Raw genomic sequence first — 22,432 nt, 5'->3', positions numbered from 1 at the left:
CAGCTAATTCGAATGCACACATCTGACTAAAAGAAAAAAAAAAATCCACAAAATTTCTTAGAAAATTTTGACAGCTATTGCCAAATTGGCTTTCGATTTATACTCTCGCCCACAACATGTAAGCCTGGTGATCTTTGCCAATCTGATAAGTGAAATATGACATCTCATCATTTTAATTTGCATTCCTTTCATTATGAATATTTTTTCATGTGTCTAAAAGTCATTTATAGTTCCATTTCTGTGTTCTATTTGTCTTCTCTGGCCATTTTCTAACAGGGTCTTGATTTTATCAATTTACGAAATTTCTCTGTATATTTTGTAATAAGTGTTCCAAATGCATGTTAACAATTTGTCACTTGCTTTTTTTTTTTTTTGCCACACAGACTTTTAAAAACATAGTAAAAAAAAAAAGTTTGCCTTGAGCATCGTGCTCTTTTAAAGAACTGTCTGCAAGGGATCAAACTGATAACCCACTCCCACTGCTGTCGAGTTGATTCCGACTCATAGGGACCCTATAGGACAGAGTAGAACTACCCCGTAGAGTTTCCAAGGAGCGCCTGGCAGATTGACAACAGCAACTTGAAATATTAGAAAGCTTAGGGGACAGTGAGTTGATACCATTAGCAATTCAGAAAAGGAGTATGAGAATGGTTGCACAACTTGGAGAAGGGAATCAGTGTTGCTGAATTTTACATGTAGAAACTGTTGAATTGGTGTGTCATCTGCTTTGTATATTCTCAACGACAAAAAAAAGTTTTTTTTAAAGTAAAAATAAAAAAATAAGAATGCAGAAGCTGTTTATGAAAGTAGGAGAAGCATTTAAATCAGTTACATAAAGTCTTAAAAGTAACTAGTTCTCATAAATGTGGTTAATTCAACAAAGTAATCACCAAAAAACTTTTTGAGGGAGTTTACATATTTAACAAACATAATACTATGATATTTTTGTTCTATGATTATACATGATATTTAAAAAAATATAAGAAAGTGAGTAAACAATAAAGTAAAGGAAAATAAGGGAATGGTAAGTTATAAATTTACAAAGAAGTCAAAATATACCCTCTTCTCACTTCTTTATATGGTTAGATTCCAAAGACCAGGTCATTATGTGAAATCAGCATTATGCAAAAATGGAGGATGACCACATTGAATCACAAAATGGAGGATGACTACATCATTACATAGCTGCCAAATTACATCATTTCGTACCTGCCAAATCACTGAGAATCATGGTCCAGTCAAGGTGACATATAACCTTAACCATCACAGCCAGTGTTACTCTTGCCTCATACCTCAGTGTTCATCATAGCCAGACGTATGTCATTAATGCACAAAATAGTCAGATGGTAGATTTTTTACTGCCGTCGTAAATGTGAAATATCAGATAACAAGATAGTCTATAAGTGAGGAGAAAGTGTATTATTTTACTTTTCCCTTTGATAATTATATAAATACAAAATAAGATCATTTTGTAAAACTAAAATATATACATATACAGGCAAATTTATCAACCTTCTTTTTTGAATCTTTTGAGATTGCATTAGCCTTAGAAAGGACTTCCAACTTCAAGATCGTAAAAATGTTCTTCCATGTCTTTCTCTAGTATTTTTATGATTTGCCACGTTTGGAATTTATTTTGATGTGCAGACAGGTAGGGCTCCACCTTCATTATTTTTTGTCTGGCTATCCAGTTTTCTCTAAGAAGTTACCTTACAGATGTAGTTGCGTAGTTTCAGAAAGATAAATGTAAAAGTGTATTTATTATGGTATTGTTGTAATGACAAAATACTGAAAACAACCTTAGTGTCCTTTGATAGAGGGTTGGTTATATAAATTATGGTTCATTCTTACATTGTGATAAAATATAGCTATTTTTTAAAAACAGGTTCTGTAATGGCTGATATGAAATCACGAAATTGTGGCTAAGTTGTAAATCAACCCTAAATGAAGAACAGTGATTATACCATTTCTGATAAAAACAAACAATACGAACATAAAACAAACCACAAAACACAATGCAGAAGAAACTGTATACTATGATAACTTTGGGACAGAAGCTGCGGAGCTAGGGAGAAGGGGTAGAAAGAATTTTTCATTTTTTCTGTATAGTGTTGGCGCAGGACCGGGCAACTTTTCGTTTTGTTGTACATAGTGTCGATACGAGTCAGGGCCGACTCCACCGCACCTAATGACAAGTGTTTGTACCGTAGCCACGTGCAGTATCACCTATTTGAATAAATGAATAAAGAAAAGAGAATATAAGTTTAAAACTTAAGTCATTACTTTTTGATGGCTTATTCATTGTTACACAATATAGATTTGTAAATGATGTCTTTTGCAGTATTAAAACCTGTCCCTTTTTAGTTCAGCAAAACAACACGTTTGTACATAAGGTGTAAAAATGTGGATCCGTAGCACCCTCTGCTGGTAACTAGTTGAAATTTAATTACTCCAAAATTACTAAAAACCTACCCGCCCCACCCCCCCCCCCCCCGCAAAAAAAACCAAACTCATTGTGGTGAGTCGATTCCGACTCATAGTTACCCTATAGGACAGAGTAGAATTGCCCCATACAGTTTCCAAGGAGCACTTGGTGGATTTGAACTGCCAGCCTTTTGGTTACCAGCCTCAGCTCTTAACCACCATGCCGTCAGGGTTTCCACTAAAAACCTACATCTGATTTATTTTATGATCTAGTTTGTGATTATTAGTGTGTGCTCAAATAGTGTATTATAAAGATTACAATATTTTATATCATATTTTACTAAATGAAAACCCTGGTGGCATAGTGGTTAAATGCTACGGCTGCCAACCAAAGGGTCAGCAGTTCGAATCCGCCAGGCGCTCCTTGGAAACTCTGTGGGGCAGTTCTACTGTCCTGTAGGGTCGCTATAAGTCAGAATCGACTCGACGGCACTGGGTTGGGTTATTTTACTAAATATAATGGTGGGAGTTTTTTAGAGTTACAAAGCACACATTTTTGTAACAGTCCACAGTTCTAGTGTTTTGACAATTGTCTGGTGTTGAGCCCTCCATTTGATAATGTGGAATATTGTGAATAAAATAATAATACTTTTTAATAACAGTTGTCACCAATTTGTATAAAAGTAGGCACCGCGTGTACTTCATGCTGTCATCTTCGTCACCATTATAGTTCATTCACTCAACAACTATTGCATACTTAATGCGTGCCAGTTACTGTTCTAGGTGTTGGGGATACAAAAGAACAACATAAATAAACTTCCTGCCTCATACTTCCTAAAGGAAGAGAAAATATTAACATAATTGACTATATTTTTTTAAAAAAAAACTCATTGAGTAGAACTGCCCTATAGGGTTTCCAAGGAGTGGCTGGTGAATTTGAATTGCTGACCTTTTGGTTAGCAGCCGAGCTCTTAACCATTGCACCACCACAGCTCCAACATACGTATATGTATATTAGGTTACAGAGTGATAAATGCAGAAGAAAGAAAATAAAGGGAATATGAAGGGTGGATTTGGCAGATTGCAATTGCAGATGGAGTAACCAAAGAAGGACTCACCAGAAGGTGAATTTGGGTGAAGACCTGATGAAACTGAAGGAGGTAGCAAAAGGACACCAGAGGAAATGCATTCCAGGGCTAAGGAAGGACAGGTGCAAAAGTCCTGAGGTGCGAGATTTCCTGACATGTTGAAGAAACAGGAGGCCAGTGTGGCTGGAGTGGTGTGACTATGGAGGAGAGTACTAGGAGATGAGGTCATAGCATTTTTATTGGGGGGAGGACAAATTACATACATGGCTTTTACTGAGCGAGATGGAGGCCATTGGAGAATTTTAAGCATAACAAGCATATGCTCTGAAAAAAAGAATGAACTGAAATAAGTCAAGGGCAGGAGCAGTGAAAGTAGTTAGGTGTTTATAGCAGTAATCCAGGAAAAAAATGACAAGAAGTGGAGTAGGTACACATGTATACACACCAGGGCTTTGAACCGGTTCGTTTGGGTTCTAACTCCTGTTGAGGATTTGCATTTCCACACCAGATATAACAAAAGAGAGTCTACAGTTTAACAAGATCCCCAGGTGATTCTTATGTATAATAAATTTTGAGAGCCACCACTCTACTACTGGAGCCCTGGTGGTGTAGTGGTTAAGGCCTCAGGCTGCTAACCAAAAGATCAGTAGCTCGAATCTTCAAGCCACTTCTTGGAAACCTTATGGAGCAGTTCTACTCTGTCCTATAAGGTCACTTTGACTTGGAATTGACTTGATGGTAACGTGTTTGGTTTGGTGGGCTCCACTAGTGGTTCTCAGAATTGGTGCCTAACCAGGAGGATTAGCATCACCTGGGAACTTGATAGAAATGCAAATTCTCAGCAGCAGTTTGAACTAGAATGAACCGGTTCAAAACCCTGATGTATACACATATATATACACATACGTATATATGTGTATGTATATATATAAACAAAAAAAAAAAAAAAACAACCATTGCTGTCGTGTTGACTATGACTCATAGCGACCCTATAGGACAAAGTAGAACTGCCCCATAGGGTAAATTTGAATTGCAGAACCTTTTGGTTAATAGCTAAGCTCTTAACCACTGCACTATCAGGCCTCCAATGTGTGTGTACATACGTGTGGGTATATGTACATACGAGTGTGTGTGCCCATTGCCGCATATATAAACATTCAGTTAGAGAAGGCAGAATGTACTAGCAGACCAAATGTGGGATATGAGAGTGAGAGAGGAGTCAAGGATAAATTCAGGATTTGGCCTAAGCAACAAGAAGAATGTAAAAAAAAAAAAAAAAAAATTTTTTTTTTTTTTTTTTTACCTTTTTTGCTGCCATTAATTGAGACAGTTTAGAGGGAGGGGTGAATAGCAGGGGCTCAGTTTTAGAATGCTGAGTTTGAGGTGCTACTAAATATCCAAGTGGTGGTACTCAATAGGCAGTTGGATATATGGCCTAGATTTAGGGGAGAGGTTCTGGCTGGAGATATAAATCTGGGAATCATCAGCACAGTGATGGCATGTAAAGCTGTGGGACCTATGGAGATCACCCAGGAAATAAAGATGAATAGAAACGAGAAATCCAAACACTGAGCCATATCACAGTCTGGGTGGTGAGATGAGGAACAACCAGCAAAAGAGACTGAAAGAGAGCAGCCAGAAACATAAGTGGAGAGTCAGGTGAGTATGGCATCCTGGAAGTTAAGCAGAGAAAGTGTTTCAGGGAGGAGAAAGTGATTGACTATGTCATTGTTGCTGATAGATCGAGTAAAGTGAGGACTATGAAATGACCCTGGAGGAGATGATTGGCCATCTTGACTAATTTCATTACAACGTGTTCAAAAGTGAATAGGAGGAAAGAAAGTGGAGAACGTGAGTATGGATGCTGCTTTTTTGGAGGCGTGGGTGGGGGGAGCTTTAAAGAGAAGAAATATATTTTATCACAGTTCTAGAGGCTAAAAGTTCCAATCTGGGTCTCTGCCATGTGGAATCCTTCCTTGTGGGTAGCTCTGGCTCCTTGGCTTGTAGACAATTCTCTTGTGGCATCTATCTTTCCCTTGTGTGTGTGCATCACTACTGTTTTTGAAGAGTTTTGCTGTCAAAGGAAGATAAGAAATAGACAACAGCAGAAGGAGAAGTGGAATCAAGGGAGTTTTACTTTTCTTTTTAAATGGGGGAAATAACAGCATGTTTGTGGCGAAGATCCAATAGAGAGGGGAAAGCTGAGGATGCAGGACAGAGAGATGAGAATTGTGGCAACCTGTCCTGGAGTAGGTGGTAGGGGTGGGGGAAGCCTAGTGCGTAAGTGGAAGGGTTGACCTCAGCTAGCACACAGCGCATTCACAGTGACAGGGGAAAGTGCCGTGTGTGGGTACAGATGCAGATAGGCAGGTGTAGGGGAAGGGGCTGGGGCTGTTTTCTTCTGATCACTTCAATATTCCGTCTTCTCAGCAAAGGAAAAGGAAGGGAGTATTGTTAAGTTGGAGCACAGAGGAGAAAGTATAAATAGTCTAGGAGAGAATGCGAGAAAGTAGACTAGGGAAACAATACAATTGCTGGTCATCAGGAAAGACAGAACACATGAGGATTTGTGGTCCTGAATGTAAGGTGGTTGTGTATATTTTTAAGCTGCATGAGTACAGGCATATACAGTAGGTAGAGAATTAGAATGAACTATGGGTGTGATTTTTCTGAGCAAGTAGTTGAGAAGTGAGGAGTCAGTAGACTGGAGAGTGTATTTAAGGTAGTGACTCTACCGATGGAAATGGGATTTAGGTGAAGCAGGGAGAAAAATGAGGGTGAAAGATGTGGCAGTCTGTTTCCATAAAGTTTTCTGCCTCGGAAACCCTATGAGACAGTTCTACTCTGTCTTATAGGGTTGCTATGAGTCAGAATTGACTAGGAGGCAAAGGGTTTATTTGTTGTTTTTTTGGCGGGGGGGGCGGTTTGGGGAGAAAAGGGAGGACATGTGAGAATAAGGGATAGTACAACAATAACTGGACCAATGGATTGAAGATCTTAATCAGGTCGAAGAATGGTGAAGTTGGGGCACCAGAAAGAGTGAGCTGAAAAGGTAGAAGATGGCAGGCAAATAGGGGGATACTGAATTTGGGATATGATGGGATTGCAGCTATTGACAAGGACAAGGGCAAGGTGTACCCATGACAACACGAGACTGTGGTAGAGTGTTCTAGAAATGATGTGAGCCTCTGCTTTTTGTTCTTTCTACAAGAGGAGGCATCCTGGGGCATTTAGAGACTAGGCTACTTGATTTAAGTGAGCTGTTTAGCGATCTGCTTAGGGTGCACTTTTGAAAATAGTCCCTTGAGTTGTTCATATTTCCATATTATGCACTAGAATAGCAAATAGAATACATGCCAGCATTTTATTAAATGTGAGAGGTATTTCATTCCTCCCAAATGTGCAATCATAAATAAGTTGAATTAGAGCTCTACTTAGTTTGCAAGACAAATATGTTTTTATTTTTGCTGCCTGGCAGGTAAGAACTGGTGTTAGAGTTGCATTAGACAAATATTGCATTCACTTTCCCATTTTTATGAATACAAAATGAAATTGCTTATTCACCATGAATTTTTTTTCCATAAAACTACTCACAAAGTAACCCAGAGTTGAATAATAACCAACTTAGGTAAAACCTAGGCATTCTCTATATACCCAAATCAACAGACTCAGCTTCGTCGTGTTGCGGGAGAGAGAAGGTTTCCAAGAACTTCTACTCCTGGATTTCTGGACTTGGAAGTCAGCAGCCAGGTGTACAACTGTTTGATGGGAAGGATGATCCTAAGTACTATTAGTATGTATCAGCATCATGTAGGTTATTAGAGGGAGACGTCTGTTCTTAGAGTTTCATTAAAATTCTTTACCCCAATTTGTTTTTCCGTCATCTATAATACCTCTCTGGGACAACCAAGCTAGGCTCAATACTTGACACTCAACAAGGCATTTTTATCAACAAGCAAGGGTAAGTGGATGATTTTTTTTTTCTTTCACTAACTAGGTCAGACAGTGCTCAGTGTGTATAACCAGCTGCCATCAAGTTAGCTATGACTCATGGCGACCCACGTGTATCAGAGTAGAACTGTGCTCCGTAGGGTTTTTAATAGCTGATTTTTCTGAAGTGGATCATCAGGCCTTCTGTTTCAGTTAGCAACCAAGCACTAATCATTTGCACCACTAGGAACTCTGCTCAGTATATAGACACTGGGGATTCTTTGGTGTCCTCTGCAGGGATGGAATCAGTGTGAAGTGTATCTGAGGCTCTGCAGAGTCACCAGGCACTTGCTCCCGTCATGCTATTCTAAATGCCACATATAGGTGTATAGAAAGGAGCCCTGGTGGAACAACAATTAAGTGCTCCACTGCTAACCAAAAGGTTGACAGTTTGAACTCATCCATCTGCTCTGTAGGGGAAAGTCCTGGTGATCTGCTCCTGTAAATATTACAGCCTAGGAAGCCCCATGGGACAGTTCTACTTGGTCACAGTGTGTTACTGTGTGTCAAAATCAACTCGATGGCACCTAAGAACAACAACAAAGGTGTACAGAGATCACTATGGAAAGAAGAAAAAGAAAACAGACTAGTCTATGATTTTTCATTATTTGTGAAAAAAACACAACAATATATTTTATTTTCTCTGGGAGTAGGGCTAGGTCATAGATGGAATTATGTCCCCCAAAAATGTGAGTATGATTAGGCCATAATTTCCGGTATCCTGTGGTTGTCCTCAATTTTTTTATTGTAATTTTATGTTAAAGAGGGTTAGGATGGGATTGTAACACCACCTTTAACCAGGTCACATCCCTGATCCAAGGTAAAAGGAGTTTCCCTGGGGTGTGGCTTATGCCACTTTTATCTCTCAAGACATAAAAAGGAAAGACAAGCAAGCAGAGAGGGGGACCTCATACCACCAAGAAAATAGCACCAGGAGCAGAGTGTGACCTTTGGACCTGAGGTTCCCATGCTGAGATGCTCTCAGATGAAGGGAAGACTGATGACAAGGACCTTCCTTCAGAGCTGACAGACAGAGAAAGCCTTCCCCTGGAGCTGGCACCTTGAACTTGGACTTCTAGCCTACTGGACTGTGAGAGAAGAAATTTCTCTTTGTTAAAGCCGCCCATTTATGGTATTTCTGTTATAGCAGCACTAGATGACTAAGACAGGCTATATGGCTCAGTCCGTGGATGTATATTTATTTCTTCTGAATGAATCATTTGGGAGGGAAATATTTATTTACTTGAGCAAAAATACAGTATCACAGAAGAGCACTGATGATCATGTACCTATTACTTGGGCTTTCTGTCTCTCGGAAAATGCCCCTCCCTGACAGAAAAAAAAAAAGAGTAGATTTACTCATAGCTGGCTAGACAAATCCTCAGTTGCTCTTAGTAGGGGTGAGGTGGTGGGTAATGTAATTCATGTAGATGATACTTAATCAATTAACATTTAGCCTTCAGTGAGCATTTTCGACTTTTCATCTTTGCTTCTACACCCCTCCACCTCTGCCCATAATGGCCTCCCTACCCCAGTTTATTCACTCTTCCTGCCATCTCCCTGCAGCTGAGAGCATGGACTGCAGATCTAGATTGCCTAGATTTTTTCCTCTAAACTTTCCCTTTTGGGCAAGTGACTTAACCTCTCTATGGCAGTTTCCTTATCTATAAAATGGGGATAATAACAGTATCAGCATGAGAGATAAATGAGTTGCTATACATAAAATACAGGTAGTCCCCGATTTTCACGAATTTGAGTTATGACGGACCACACTTACGACTATCCTTTTTCTGGTACATCTTATCATTGGTAGTATGTGCTACACACGATAATGCAGTGCATGATTTCCTGATGCCATCATCCTCGGATGTTCACTCCCAGATGTTCAAAGATCAGATTTATAAAGATACTGATAATAAAAGGCAATAATAATGAAAACTAAAAAAAAAAAGGTATTTGACTTACGTCAGAACCAACTTATGACAGAGTCATCGGAACAGAATGCTGTCATGAATTGGTGGCTACTTGTTTTTTTTGTACTTAGAATACTGCCTAGCACAATTCAAGAACTCTGAAATGTTAATTATCAGTATTACCAAAAATATGTAAGATATTGAGTAGTTCCTGTCAGCTTCCCTATGTCTTTCCCATCTTTATTCGTTACCTATTGCTGTGTAACAAAGCACCCAAGATCTAGAAGCTTAACATAATAAGCATTTATTATCTCACAGTCTCTAAGGATCACCAATCCAAGTGCTTATTGCTCAAGGTCTCTCATGAGGTTGCAGTCAAGCCATCGGCCAGGGCTGTGGTTTCATCCGAAGGCTTGATGGCCTGGGGGTGAGGGCGTGTGCTTCCAAGATCACTCACACGGTTATTGGCAGGTCTCATTCCTACTCCACTTGGGGCTCTCCACAGGTGCCACACAACTTGGCAGCTGGCTTCCCCCAGAGTGAGCAATCCAAGGGAAAGAAGGAAAAATGAGGGACAGAGTGCTGAAAACTAAGCAATAGTCTTTTTTTTTTTACATTGATTTATTTTATTTTTTGTGAAAATATACACAGCAAAGAATACACCAAACAAATTCTACATGTACAATTCAATGACATTGTTTACCTTCTTCAAGATGTGTTAACAATTCTCACTATCCTTTTCCAAATTATCCCACTACCATTAATGTAAAGTCACTGCTTCCTAAGTAATTTTGGAAATGGAAACCCACCCAGGGATGGATTACCCAATGAGCAAGGTATGCACGGACTTACTTGTGCTTACTTACTAATCTGTAATGCACAACTTCACACAGTTTTCACTACATCTTTGATTAGCACTACAGATTAGTAAGTAAACAAAATTAAGCCCATGTGCACCTTGCTTACTGGTTAGTTTGCCCCTGCACCCACCACTTCTGCTGTAATGTACTCATTAGTATCAAGTTACTAGACCCAGGCCACACTTAGGGGAGGAGATTATACAAAGGCAGAGATCACTGGGGACAGCTGACCACACCATCTATTGTGAACCGATTAAGGGAATATAGTGGTGTAGTGGCTAACAGCTGCGCTGCTGACCAAAAGGTCAGCAGTTCATAATCCACCAGCCACTGCTTGGAAACCTTATGGGGCAGTTCTGCTCCGTCGAATAGGGTCGCTGTGAGCTAGAACCAACTCGATAGCACCTAACAACAACAACAATAACAGTGGGTTGAATAAGATAGTGTTCCCAAAAAATACATGTCCAAAAACCTCATAATGAGACTTTATTTGGAAATAGTGTTTTACAGATTATAATTAGGTAAGGATCAAGATAAAATCATACTGAGTTAGGGTGAGCCCTAAATCCAACTGAAAGTATTCTTATAAGAGACAGAAAAGGACACACAGAAAGACACAAAAAGAAGAAGGTCATGTGAAGACAAAGGCAGAGATTGGAGTTACGCTGCCACAAGCCAAAGAATGCCAGGAGCCCCCAGGAGCTGAAGAAGCAAGGAAGGATTCTTCCCTTGAGCCTTTTGAGGGAGCAGGGTCCCACCAGCATCTGACTTTTAAAACTGGGAGAGAACAAGTGTCTACTGTTTTAAGCCACCAAATTGTTGTAATTTGTAACGACAGCCCTAGGAAACTAATATATGTGTATGTGTGTATGTATGTGTTATTATTTTCACCAATGAGAGCCAGTCGCTAGCATCTATCATCCTGATAAACCTAAGACACTGGTTTTGCCGATTAAAGCCCGTTTTTCACATTCAATATGCTAATTAGCCAAGGCTGGCTGATGGAGGAGACTTGTGGTGGGCCACCTTGGAAGCTAGCCTTTCTGTGCAGTGCTAGGTGGCCCCTTCTGGACGCATGCCTGATGGCATGTCAGCTGGTCAACCCTAGAGTTTCAGCTTAAACTGAGCACTTGCATAATGTTATGCCAATTACATTGACCTTTTAAAAAGTGAATTACAGGCTTTATAACACCTCTGCTAAGACTGTCTCTAAGTCGCATCAACTCTGTAAAAACCTTCTCTTACTTTGAGACATACTGGCTATAAATATAAGCATAAATAAAACATTAAAATGAAAGTAGTGGAACTTACATACGTTTCTAACTTGCATGAGTCTCAAAACAGAAAATCCAGACAAATGGAATGTCTATGTTAAATCCCTCTGCATAGTAGTTCAAGCTGAGAAAGTATTTTGTTGACTTAATAAAGCTCTCTCTGGCAGCCCAAATGGCCGTGGCTTCACAAAGTTCTGAGGATTTGATCTTCCATCAACACTCAAATAAAACTGAACAAAGAAGGATTCACCCAAATTGATAAAATAGAACTAATACAACTTCATTTTTAAATTTAAAAATGAATAAAAGCAAATTGTATATATTATGATTGTATATATGTTTGTGTGTGTGTGTATGTGTGTGCCTGAAAATTAATATCTAAATTATTAACATTGGAAGTTCTGAGTAGTGAAATTATGGATAATATTTTACTTTACTTCAACTTCAAATATTTCCAAAGTAAAACTTTTTGGGTGTGTTTGTTTAAATAGGGTTTTTCCATATTGAAGTATTAGAGTTTCAATGTCAATGGCAATTAAAATCTATTCTAGAAAACCAAGAATTTGGAACCTTGGAACAATTTAGCTAAAATACTCCTTCAAAGCATGTTATATCAGAACTAACACTGGGGCAATCTAATCTCTCTCAGAATTTACAGTCCAACTAAAATGAATTTATATCCTTCCCAGGTTTGGCATTAATTAGTCTTTTTGAACTAGTAGTTTCTGAAATGCTGCCTACTTAAAATTTTTTTTCTGAGTATAAAAATGAATTAATTAAATATCATTGCAAGTATCAAATTACAGCTTTATATTTCCTAAACTGCAGTAAATTGCAATGGCAAGCTACTGCTAAACACTGCCCTTTTTCAGACTAAAAAGTAGGTCCTGTCTCTTACATATTGGTCCACAAAGTTGTGATTACTGGGATCTGAACAGAGCAGTCTATACACTACCCGTAATCTGGAACCACACCAGAGCTTTTGGAAGACTTTGAACTCATAAAGCTATCTGTGGTGCCCTTATGTGTCTAATTAAATTTGAATTAATTTAACTATTCAGTTTCTCGGTCACACTAGCCACATTTGAAGTGCCCAGTAGTCACATGTGACTACCATCCAGTTGTCATCAACTTGACTTCAACTCACTGTGATCCCATATTTGTCAGAGTAGAACTGTGTTTCATAGGGTTTTCAGTGACTGATTTTTCCAAAGTTGATCACCAGGTCTTTTTTCCAAGACACCTCTGGGTGGACGTGAACCCACAACATTTCGGGACTTAGTAGTTACCTACCACATTGGACTGAACACAGAACACTTACACCATCTCATTCTTTTTGGATATCCTTTATCTTCCTTTATAATGTGTGTGTACTTAAATTATGTATGTAGGTAGGTCATTTTATCTATGAACTTCATTTAGGATGGTAAAGAGAGCATTATCAAATATTTGTAATGAAAAAGGTCCCTTGGATCTAAAAGTCTTGAGCATCCCTGCTCTGACAGATGCTGGCTGTTATGGATAGAATTGTGTCCCCAAAATATATATTATAATTCCTAACTTCTAAAAAAAAAAAAATTTTTTTTTTTTATGCCTGTGTTTATAATCCCATTTGGGAATGGGTCGTCTTTGTTATGCTAATGAGGCAGGATTAGTATAGGGTGTGTTTTGAATCAATGTCTCTTGAGGCATAAAGGAGATTAAACAAGAAAGCTAGGAAACAGAGATGGGGGAAGAGAGATGCCAAGCTACTTGAAGACCACCCAGGAACAGAGGCCCATAATAGACAAAAGACTTTCCTCCAGAGCTGACACAGAGAGAAAGCATTCCTCTCGAGCCAGCATTTTGAATTCGACTTCTGTCTAAACTGTGAGAAAATAAATTTCTGTTTGTTAAAGCCACCCATTTGTGTATTTCTGTTATAGCAGCACTAGATAACTAAGACACTGGCTTTGTAGGTTCTCGGGTTACCACATCAATCACCTTTGAAAATTCTTTCCTGCTTCCAAGCAGGCATGGTCTCCACGTGCATTTTCATCTCCACAGAGCTGCTGGGTAGTTTAGTCCACTGTTTTCACCCAGGATATGGGCTCACGAGGTCTCTGTACATTTTTTAGAGGCTCCATTTTTTCATACAAAAAATTTCACATTATGAGTTTTTCAACTAAAAAATGTATATGTATATTCTCCTCGCTAGTCCCCAAATTTTCTGAAGATCATTTTGCGGCCAGAAACTATGGTAAATTTCAGTGCTTACATTTGAGTAGGTGTTAGTCAAGGATTCTTCTAAGGTGACAACATTTTAATTTTTAATAAAGTGTTCCTAAAGCTCATGCAAGGAGCCCTGGTGACACAACGATTAAGCACTTGGCTGCTAACTGAAAGGTTGGTGGTTCAAACCCACCCAGCAGCTCCATGGGAAAAAGACCCGGTGATCTACTTCTGTAAAGACTGTAGCCTAGAAAACAGTAAAGGGCAATTCTACTCTGTCACATGGGCTTGCTATAAGTTGAAATTGACTCAACAGCACCTAACATCAACTACAACAAAGTTTATTCATTCTTCCTGTGAGTTCAAAAGTTTGATAAACATTGGTGTATTCCGTATTTTATTGTAGTCTTGCTCACTGTTAGTAAGAAAGGTCTGCATAACAGAGACCAGATAAGTCCATGAGGAAAAATACTATAACTGGATCTTTATTACATGCCAATCTGTTAACATTATTTTAAGCTATTCATTTTTTTTCTTTTTGTCTATGTCAGAATGGTTTCATCCTTTCTCTTCTCAAAATCGAGTTCAGACAAGGCTAAGATAGCAAAAAAAAAAAAAAAAAAAAAAAAGGCTCTTTAAGCTCAGAAATAACGTTCAAGTGAGGTAATAATTATAACTATTATAGGTTCTCATACAATGGAATAAGACTTATTCACAAATATGCCCTGCAAGACATTGACTGGTTTGTATCTAATTGACTATAAATACTTCAATCTCTTTTGTACTTTTTGAATCAGCTTTACACTCCCTCATTAGGATTTAAATAAATTTTTGACACGTATTTATGCTGTATTTGTATGAAAGTCATATTATTAACTTTTACAATTTATACTTTGAAAGTTTTGGAGGTCTTACTAATATGTCCAAGTGGACTTGTCTGCCAGAGCTAATTAAACTGTCTTAGAAGTACATCTTATGGGCTTCTTAAACCCAGACATGTGGCGATAGAATGTCCCTTTTGCTGACTTTCGGTTTCTCCATTTTCATTTATTTTAGTTTTATGTTTTTGTTTCTGTTTCTTGGCCAAGTCTGTTAATCTGTCCATATCATGTCTAACTTGTGGTTCGGGCCATTTCTCTTTTCGCTGCTGGCTCCGGAACTTTTGGGTATTGGACGATGAACATTGTCTTCTTGAGGTAGTGGGAGCAGCTTATTTTTAGCACCCACTGATTTCTGTGGTATAAATACTTCCAGTATGACCAGTGTTAAGCTACCAATGTGATATCACTGAATGAAGAGTTGGAAAGAGCTATTCACAATAGGCTTATATGACGTGGTGGTAGCCAGCAGCAGTACAGTGCTGGTAATGGACAACTAGGTCAGTTTTGGTTTCATAATCAAGAGTGTGCCCCATATATTCCTGTGTCCTTAGAAAATAGTGCTTTGGATACTATTTTCTACAGTGGGGTCCAGAAACTAGTGTGTAATGAACTATTTGGCCAATCAAGAGAGTACTCTATGTACACGAGTCTGTTTTGCACATGACTGATAATTTATTCCTCATTGTTGGTGGCAATGATTGGGAAACTGATTTTATTATTTGACCACTTGGTGATGTCAGGATAGTAAGAATCTATTTTCCATCAGGTGAAACGAGATAAAGAATCTTTTTTGTTTTCTCTGTTTGTCTATTTGTGAACTCAAATTAATTAAGAAAATATTTTATGCCTTCTGGAAAGAGAACAGCTCTTTGATATCTGACCAGTTTTTGTATTTCTCTGTCAACTTTTAGACAGTGCATGAGATTGTAAAACTGAAGCGCCCAGCTATCTGATGCCTGTGTACCTGTAATTAAGAAGTCTTCATCGCTTTTTGATAGAAACTGAAATATTAATAAATTAGATTATAAAGTATTAATGTAATGTCTTAAAATAAAGGTGGTCTGTTTTTATTGATTTATGGAAAATAGTAAATGCTTACATAAATTTAGCATTCCCACAATTCCTTGAAAATAAGTCAATGGAACCTCTAGTACAATATTCTGAAAGTACCAGGCTTTTAGAAAAAATAATAAACTCCTCTCATAGAAAGTTCTGCTCAGGGAAATTTTTATGTAAAAGGCCAAGCTCAAAAGATCACTGTGAATCTTTAGACAAATCACATTAGTTTGATCATTTTGGTTTAAAAATACCAACATTTCTTATCTTTCATATTATCAGTGTGAAGTATAATACAAATGTATAATTTTTTAAATAATTTATTTCATTTTTGTTGTTGAGAATATACAGTGCAGAACATAACACCAACTCAACAATTTTTACATATACAATTCAATGACATTGATTACATTCTTCGAGTTGGGCAACCTTGTTTTCTGAGTTACAGGTGTATAATTTTTAAAAAGCATTTCATTTTCTCCTGAAGAAACTAGTTAATGTGAACTTCCTAAACTCCTTATACTGTTTATAGATCAGACTTAAAAAAAAAAAAAAGTTGCTATCAAGTCGAGTCTGACTCATAGCAACCCTATAGATCAGATTAGCTAATATTTCCATATAACGTTTAAGAATATTAAAAAATAAAATAACCTATCAATGACGTTGAATTAAAATTCAGTGTTTTTATATTAACAGTAATTATATTTTGTTATGTGTTAGAAGCCGCCCTGGTAGTGCAGTGTTTAAGAGCTTAGCTGCTAACCAAAATGTTGGTAGCTTGCACCCACCAGCTACTCTGCAGGAGAAAGATGTGGCAGCCTGCTTCTGTAAAGATTTACAGCCTTGGAAACCCTATGTGGCAGTTCTACTTTGTCCTGTAGGGTCCCTATGAGTTGGAATTGACTCGAAGACAACATGTTTAGTTTTTGTTTTGTTTTCATGTGTTAAATTAAACATAATTCCCAAGATCCCTAGTTAGCTTAAAACTTTAGACTAATACTAAGTTGCATTAATCAACAGATAATTATTGAATATCTGGATAATTTTTCAAGCAGGCTAAAATATTGAAATTTGATCACCAAATACCATCGTGAAAACAAATTGTCATTGGTGTTAGGTGCCATCGAGTTATTTCCAAATCACAGCGACCCTATGTACAACAGAACAAAACACTGGTCCTGTGCCATTCTCACAATCTCCGCTATGTTTGAGCCCATCGTGGCAGCCACTGTATGAATCCATCTCATTGAGGGTCTTCCTCTTTTTCTCTGACCCTCTACCTTACCAAGCATGATGTCCTTCTCCAGAGACTGGTCCCTCCCGATAACATGTCCAAAGAAAGGGAGATAAAGTCTTGCCATCCTTGATTCCAAGGAGCATTCTGGCTGTACTTCTAAGACAGATTTGTTCATTCTTCTGGCAGCCCATGGTATATTCGACATTCTTCGCCAACACTATAATTCAAAGGCATCAATTCTTCTTTGGCTTTCCTTATTTATTGTCCATCTTTCACATGCATATGAGGCGATTGAAAATATCGTGGCTTGGATCAGATACACATGAGTCCTCAAAGTGACATCTTTGCTTTTTAACACATTAAAGAGGTCTTTTGCAGCAGAGTTGCCCAATGAAATACATTGTTTGATTTCTTAACTATTGCTTCCATAAGCATTGATTGCAGATCCAAGTAAAATGAAATCCTTGCCAGCTTCAATATTTTCTCTGTTTATCATTATGTTGTTTATTGGTCCAGTTGTGAGGATTTTTGTTTTCTTTATGTTAAGGTGCAATCCATACTGAAGGCTGTGGTCTTTGATCGTCATCAGTAAGTGCTTCACATCCTCTTCACTCTAAGCAAGCAAGGATGTTTCACCTGCATATTGCAGGCTGTTAGTCTTCCTCCAATCCTAATGTCCCATTCTTCTTTATAGAGTCTTGCTTCTCAGATTATTGCTCAGATTGAATAAGTATGGTAAAAGGATACAGCCCTGACACACACCTTCCCTAATTTTAATCCATGCAGTATCACTTGTTCTTTTCAAACAAGTTCCTCTTGGTCTATGTACAGGTTCCACATCAGCATACAAGTAAATACCTTTTTTAAAATTTCTATGAGATAGAGCGGCTATAACTTTGCATTATGTTAACTTAAATGTGATCAATTACAACTTTAAAAAGGTGTAAAGCGAATATGTATGATGATGGTGGGTCGTAGTATATGTGCTCAATATCTTTTTTGTTATGCCATTTTGGGCTGAAACGAAAGTACGCTAGACAGTACCTCAAAGCCAAATGAATTACCAATATAAAAGACATTGGTAAAGGTAATTATGTATGTAAATATAATGTAAAAATACGTAAATATAATATAAATATAAAAACCAGTAACTTTTCTGATGTTAGGTACATATGTACTTACAGATGTTATATTTTCTTAATGAATTGAGCCTTTTATTATTATATAATGGCCTTGTTTGTTTCTTCTAACACATTTTGACTTCAAATCTATTTTGTATAATAGTAATGTAAGTACCCCCAACTCTTTTTTGGTTGCTATTTGCTTATAATATCTTTTCCATCTGTCTTAGTTATCTAGGGTTGCTATAACAGAAATACCATAAGCAGATAGCTTTAACAAAGAGAAATGTATTCTCTCACAGTCTAGTAGGCTAGAAGTCTAAATTCAAGGTGCCAGCTCCAGTGGAAGGCTTTCTTCCTCTGTTGACTCTGGAGGAAGGTCCTTGTCATCGGTCTTCCCTGATCTAGGAGCTTCTCTGCACAGGAACCCCCAGGTCCGAAGGACACACTCTGCTCCCAGCATTGCTTCCTTGGTGGTGTGAGGTCCCCCTGTCTCTCTTCTCACGTACTTTGGACATGTTATCAGGAGGGACCAGTCCCTGGAGAAGGATATCATTCTTGATAAAGTAGCAAAAAAGAGGAAGACCCTCAACAAGATGGATTGACACAGTGGCTGCAACAGTGGGCTCAAGCATAACAACATTTCTGAGGATGGCACATGGGTCACTATGATTTAGAACCAACTTGACAGCACTTAACAACAACAGTTCATTTGTGTCAAACTTCAGCGTGTATAATATTAGCTCAAAACTAAAAAAAACAAACCCGTTGCCATCAAGTTGATTCTGACTCATAGTGACCCTACAGGACGGAGTAGAACTGCCCCATAGGATTTCCAAGGAGTGCCTGGTGGATTCAAACTGCTGTAGCTCTTAACCACTATGCCACCAGGGTAGGAGGTTGTTAAACTGCAAATGTTGGGCCTATCACCCCAATCACCCTCCAGGAGTTCTGATTCAGTAAATATGGTATTGGGCCAGGAGGTGAGCACCTTTAATAGGAGTCAAGAGTATAACTATGGGAATGAATGGCTTATATAGAGTAGAAATAAAGATTATCCAGATTATAGGATGTCCTAAGATAATGATGAAGTTGTAGATGGAGAGGAAGACTGTGAGCCAAATAAAAAAACCTAGATTTTTTCAAGCAGAAGCTCTAAGTAGGTGGTAAATGACAGTGTTAAGAAGGCATAGAAGACAGTGGCTTGAGCCTAATTTAATCAACAAAGATGTCCAGTAGGCTGGTTTAGTTAGAGTAGAAAGTATCCAGTCAGTGGTGATTTGGTGAAAAATGTCCTCCATGGTATATTCAATGTTCTTCACCAACACCAAAATTCAAAGGTATCAATTCCTCTTCAGTCTTCCTTATTCATTGTTCAGCTTTTGAATGCATATGAGGCAATTGAAAACACCATGGTGTGGGTCAGGTCCACCTCAGTCTTCAAGGGGACATCTTTGCTTTTTTAACACTTTAAAGCATTGTAATAATAGCCAATATTTATTGAGCATTCACTGCATCCTAATTTCTTACTTTAATCATGATTGTAATTACACTACATATATTAACTCTTTTTTAATCATTTTGACAACCCTAGGATTTATTATTCCCATTTTACTGGTGGGGAGAATAAGGCTAAGATAGACTAATATGCCTGCCTTACTCTGTCACACAGATTCCATTTAAGAGGCTACTGTCAATCTGAGAGATAATGGGGGCTTGAAGTAAGGTATTATAACGAAGTTGAAAAGCAAGGGACAAATTGAGAAATATTAAAGAGAAAAGTTGATAGAAATTATAAACAAGTGAAAGAAAGGTAGAATGTGAAGTTGACTTGTTATTGTTTGGGTGCTAGATAGGTAGAGTTGTCATTAAGGAAGAAAATTCTGGTGCCCGGCTACAACAGATGACTGCCCTGACAGGGAACACAACAGAGAACCCCTGAGGGAGCAGAAGAGCAGTGGGATGCAGACCCCAAATTCTCATAAAAAGACCAGACTTAATGGTCTGACTGAAACTAGAAGGACCCTGGTGGTCATGGCCCCCATACCTTCTGTTGGCCCAGGACAGGAACCATTCCCAAAGCCAACTCTTCAGACATGGATTGGACTGGACAATGGGTTGGAGAGGGATGCTGGTGAGGAGTGAGCTTCTTGGATCAGGTGGACACTTAAGACTATGTGGGCATCTCCTGCCTGGAGGGGAGATGAGAGGGTGGAGGGGGTTAGAAGCTGGTGAAATGGAGATGGAGAGAGTGGAAGGAGAGAGCGGGCTGGCTCATTAGGAGGAGAGTAATTGGAAGTGTGTAGCAAGGTGTATGTAAGTTTTTGTGTGAGAGACTGACTTGATTTGTAAGCTTTCACTTAAAGCACAATAAAAATTATAAAAAAAAAAAAAGAAAGAAAGAAAATTCAGGAGAGGTCTCCCAAGCATGCAGCAAGTGGTAGACACACACAATATACATTTATCTATTTATTTGTTTTTTTATATCTGTTTCTTGAGATAAGAATTTGAGACAGAATCTAAGTTAATTAATCCATAAGATAAAAATCTTCAATTATATTGGAGATGCTTTTGTGTCAAACACATGGGAATGTACAGTAGTCAGTTGGAAATATGAGTAGAGAATTCTTAAAGCAGGGGACACGGGAGAGAGAGCTTTGGTAGCTGCTGAATTATAGGTGTTTATTGAAGCCAACTCTAGAGTTGCTATGAGTCAGCATTGACTCAATGACAATGGGTTTGGTTTGGTTTTTGGTTTATTGAAGCTAAGTGTTGGTCAGGAATGCTTTTAGCAGCTAGTAATGGAATACCTGACCAATAGTGGCAAAACAATTAAGACATACAATTATCTCATGTAACAAAAAATTTTAAGGTAGGCAATTTCGCATTTGGCAAGATGGCTTAATGATGTCATCAATAGTCTAGGCTCTTTTTATCTTTCTGCTTTGTCATTCTCAAATTGTGGCTTTTTGCCTTTGGGCTTGTCACTCATGGATGCAGGATGGCTATTGGCAGCTCCTTGTATCGTATACCCATAAACAACATTTAAAGAAGAAAGGGAAGGGGTCAGCATCAGAAGATCTCCTTGCTTGACTTTTTTTTTTTTTTCCATAGTCATAAGGTGGAAACCCTGGTGGTGTAGTAGTTAAGAGCTATGCTGCTAACCAAAGGGCGCTCCTTGGAAATGCTGTGGGGCAGTTCTACTCTGTCCTATAGGGTCACTATAAGTCAGAATCAACTCGACGGCAGTGGGTTTGGTTTGATTTTGGTTTAGTCATAAGGTAAAATCCTTGGAAGTAGCTCCTTGGAAGACTTCCCTTAGATGTCATTGGTGGAACTTAATCCTTTGGTCATCCCTAGATCAAAAGAACATAGGAAAGTATGTAATATTGCAAAGCAAAATGAGATTGCTATTAGTGCCTTAGATCAATTATCATTCATCTCTCAGTTTCAGACATATTCTTCCCCCTCTTCAAAAAAAAATTCAGGGTTCTGTTAAAAGGAAAATGAGAGAAAAATGGCTTTTTGGTAGATAAGTAACAATATCAGCCAAAAAATATATGAACTCACCCAGGGAGAGCATTTTAAATAAATGAGAAAAAAATTGGGGATGAAGGATGAAACTCTGAGGGAGAACAACATCTGAAGAGATGGAAAGAGGCAGAAGACGCAGCGAGAGGGGTTGAGAAGGTATAGTCTAGAAGGTAGTTGCTGAGCTGATGCAATGGTCATTACAAATGTAACTATTCCATGTCTTCATAGAATGTGCCTTAGAGAATGATAGCTAAGATTGTACACCAGTAATTTCAGAAAAACATAAAAATTAATATAGGTCTATGGTAGGATTGAGGAACTTTGGCACTATTGACATTTTGGCCCAAATAATACTTCATTGTGGGAGGCTACCCTCTGCATTGTAGGATATTTAGCAGCATCCTTGGCCTCTACCCACTAGATGCTATCCAGTAGAATTTAGTAGCACCTAGTGTGACAATGAGTTGTAACAACCAAAAATGTCTCCAGGCATTGTCAAATGTCTCCTGGGGGACAAAATCACCCCTGGATGAGAACTACTGGCCTGTAGCAAGGCTCCGAAAAGGCTGCAAGAGGGCAACAGTGATTGAAATGGATCGTCAGGACTGGATATAATTTAGGCAAGCAAAACTGGAAGAAAGGAATTCCAAGTAGCATTGTGCAAAAACAATAACGAATGATTTCAGATGTCCTTAGGCATACACCATGTACTCCAGTCTGGCTCACATTAGGATATTTGAACGTAAGCCACTGTTTTGAACAGGGGAAAATCAAATCAGAGTGGAGGTCTAGATTACGTGGCATCTGCGTGTTGGATGGATTGGGGCAAGGAGAGATTAAGGG

Source organism: Elephas maximus, chromosome 4, assembly GCF_024166365.1.
Source record: "Elephas maximus indicus isolate mEleMax1 chromosome 4, mEleMax1 primary haplotype, whole genome shotgun sequence".
NCBI classification, from domain to species: domain Eukaryota; kingdom Metazoa; phylum Chordata; class Mammalia; order Proboscidea; family Elephantidae; genus Elephas; species Elephas maximus.
This window is presented reverse-complemented; position numbering follows the sequence as displayed.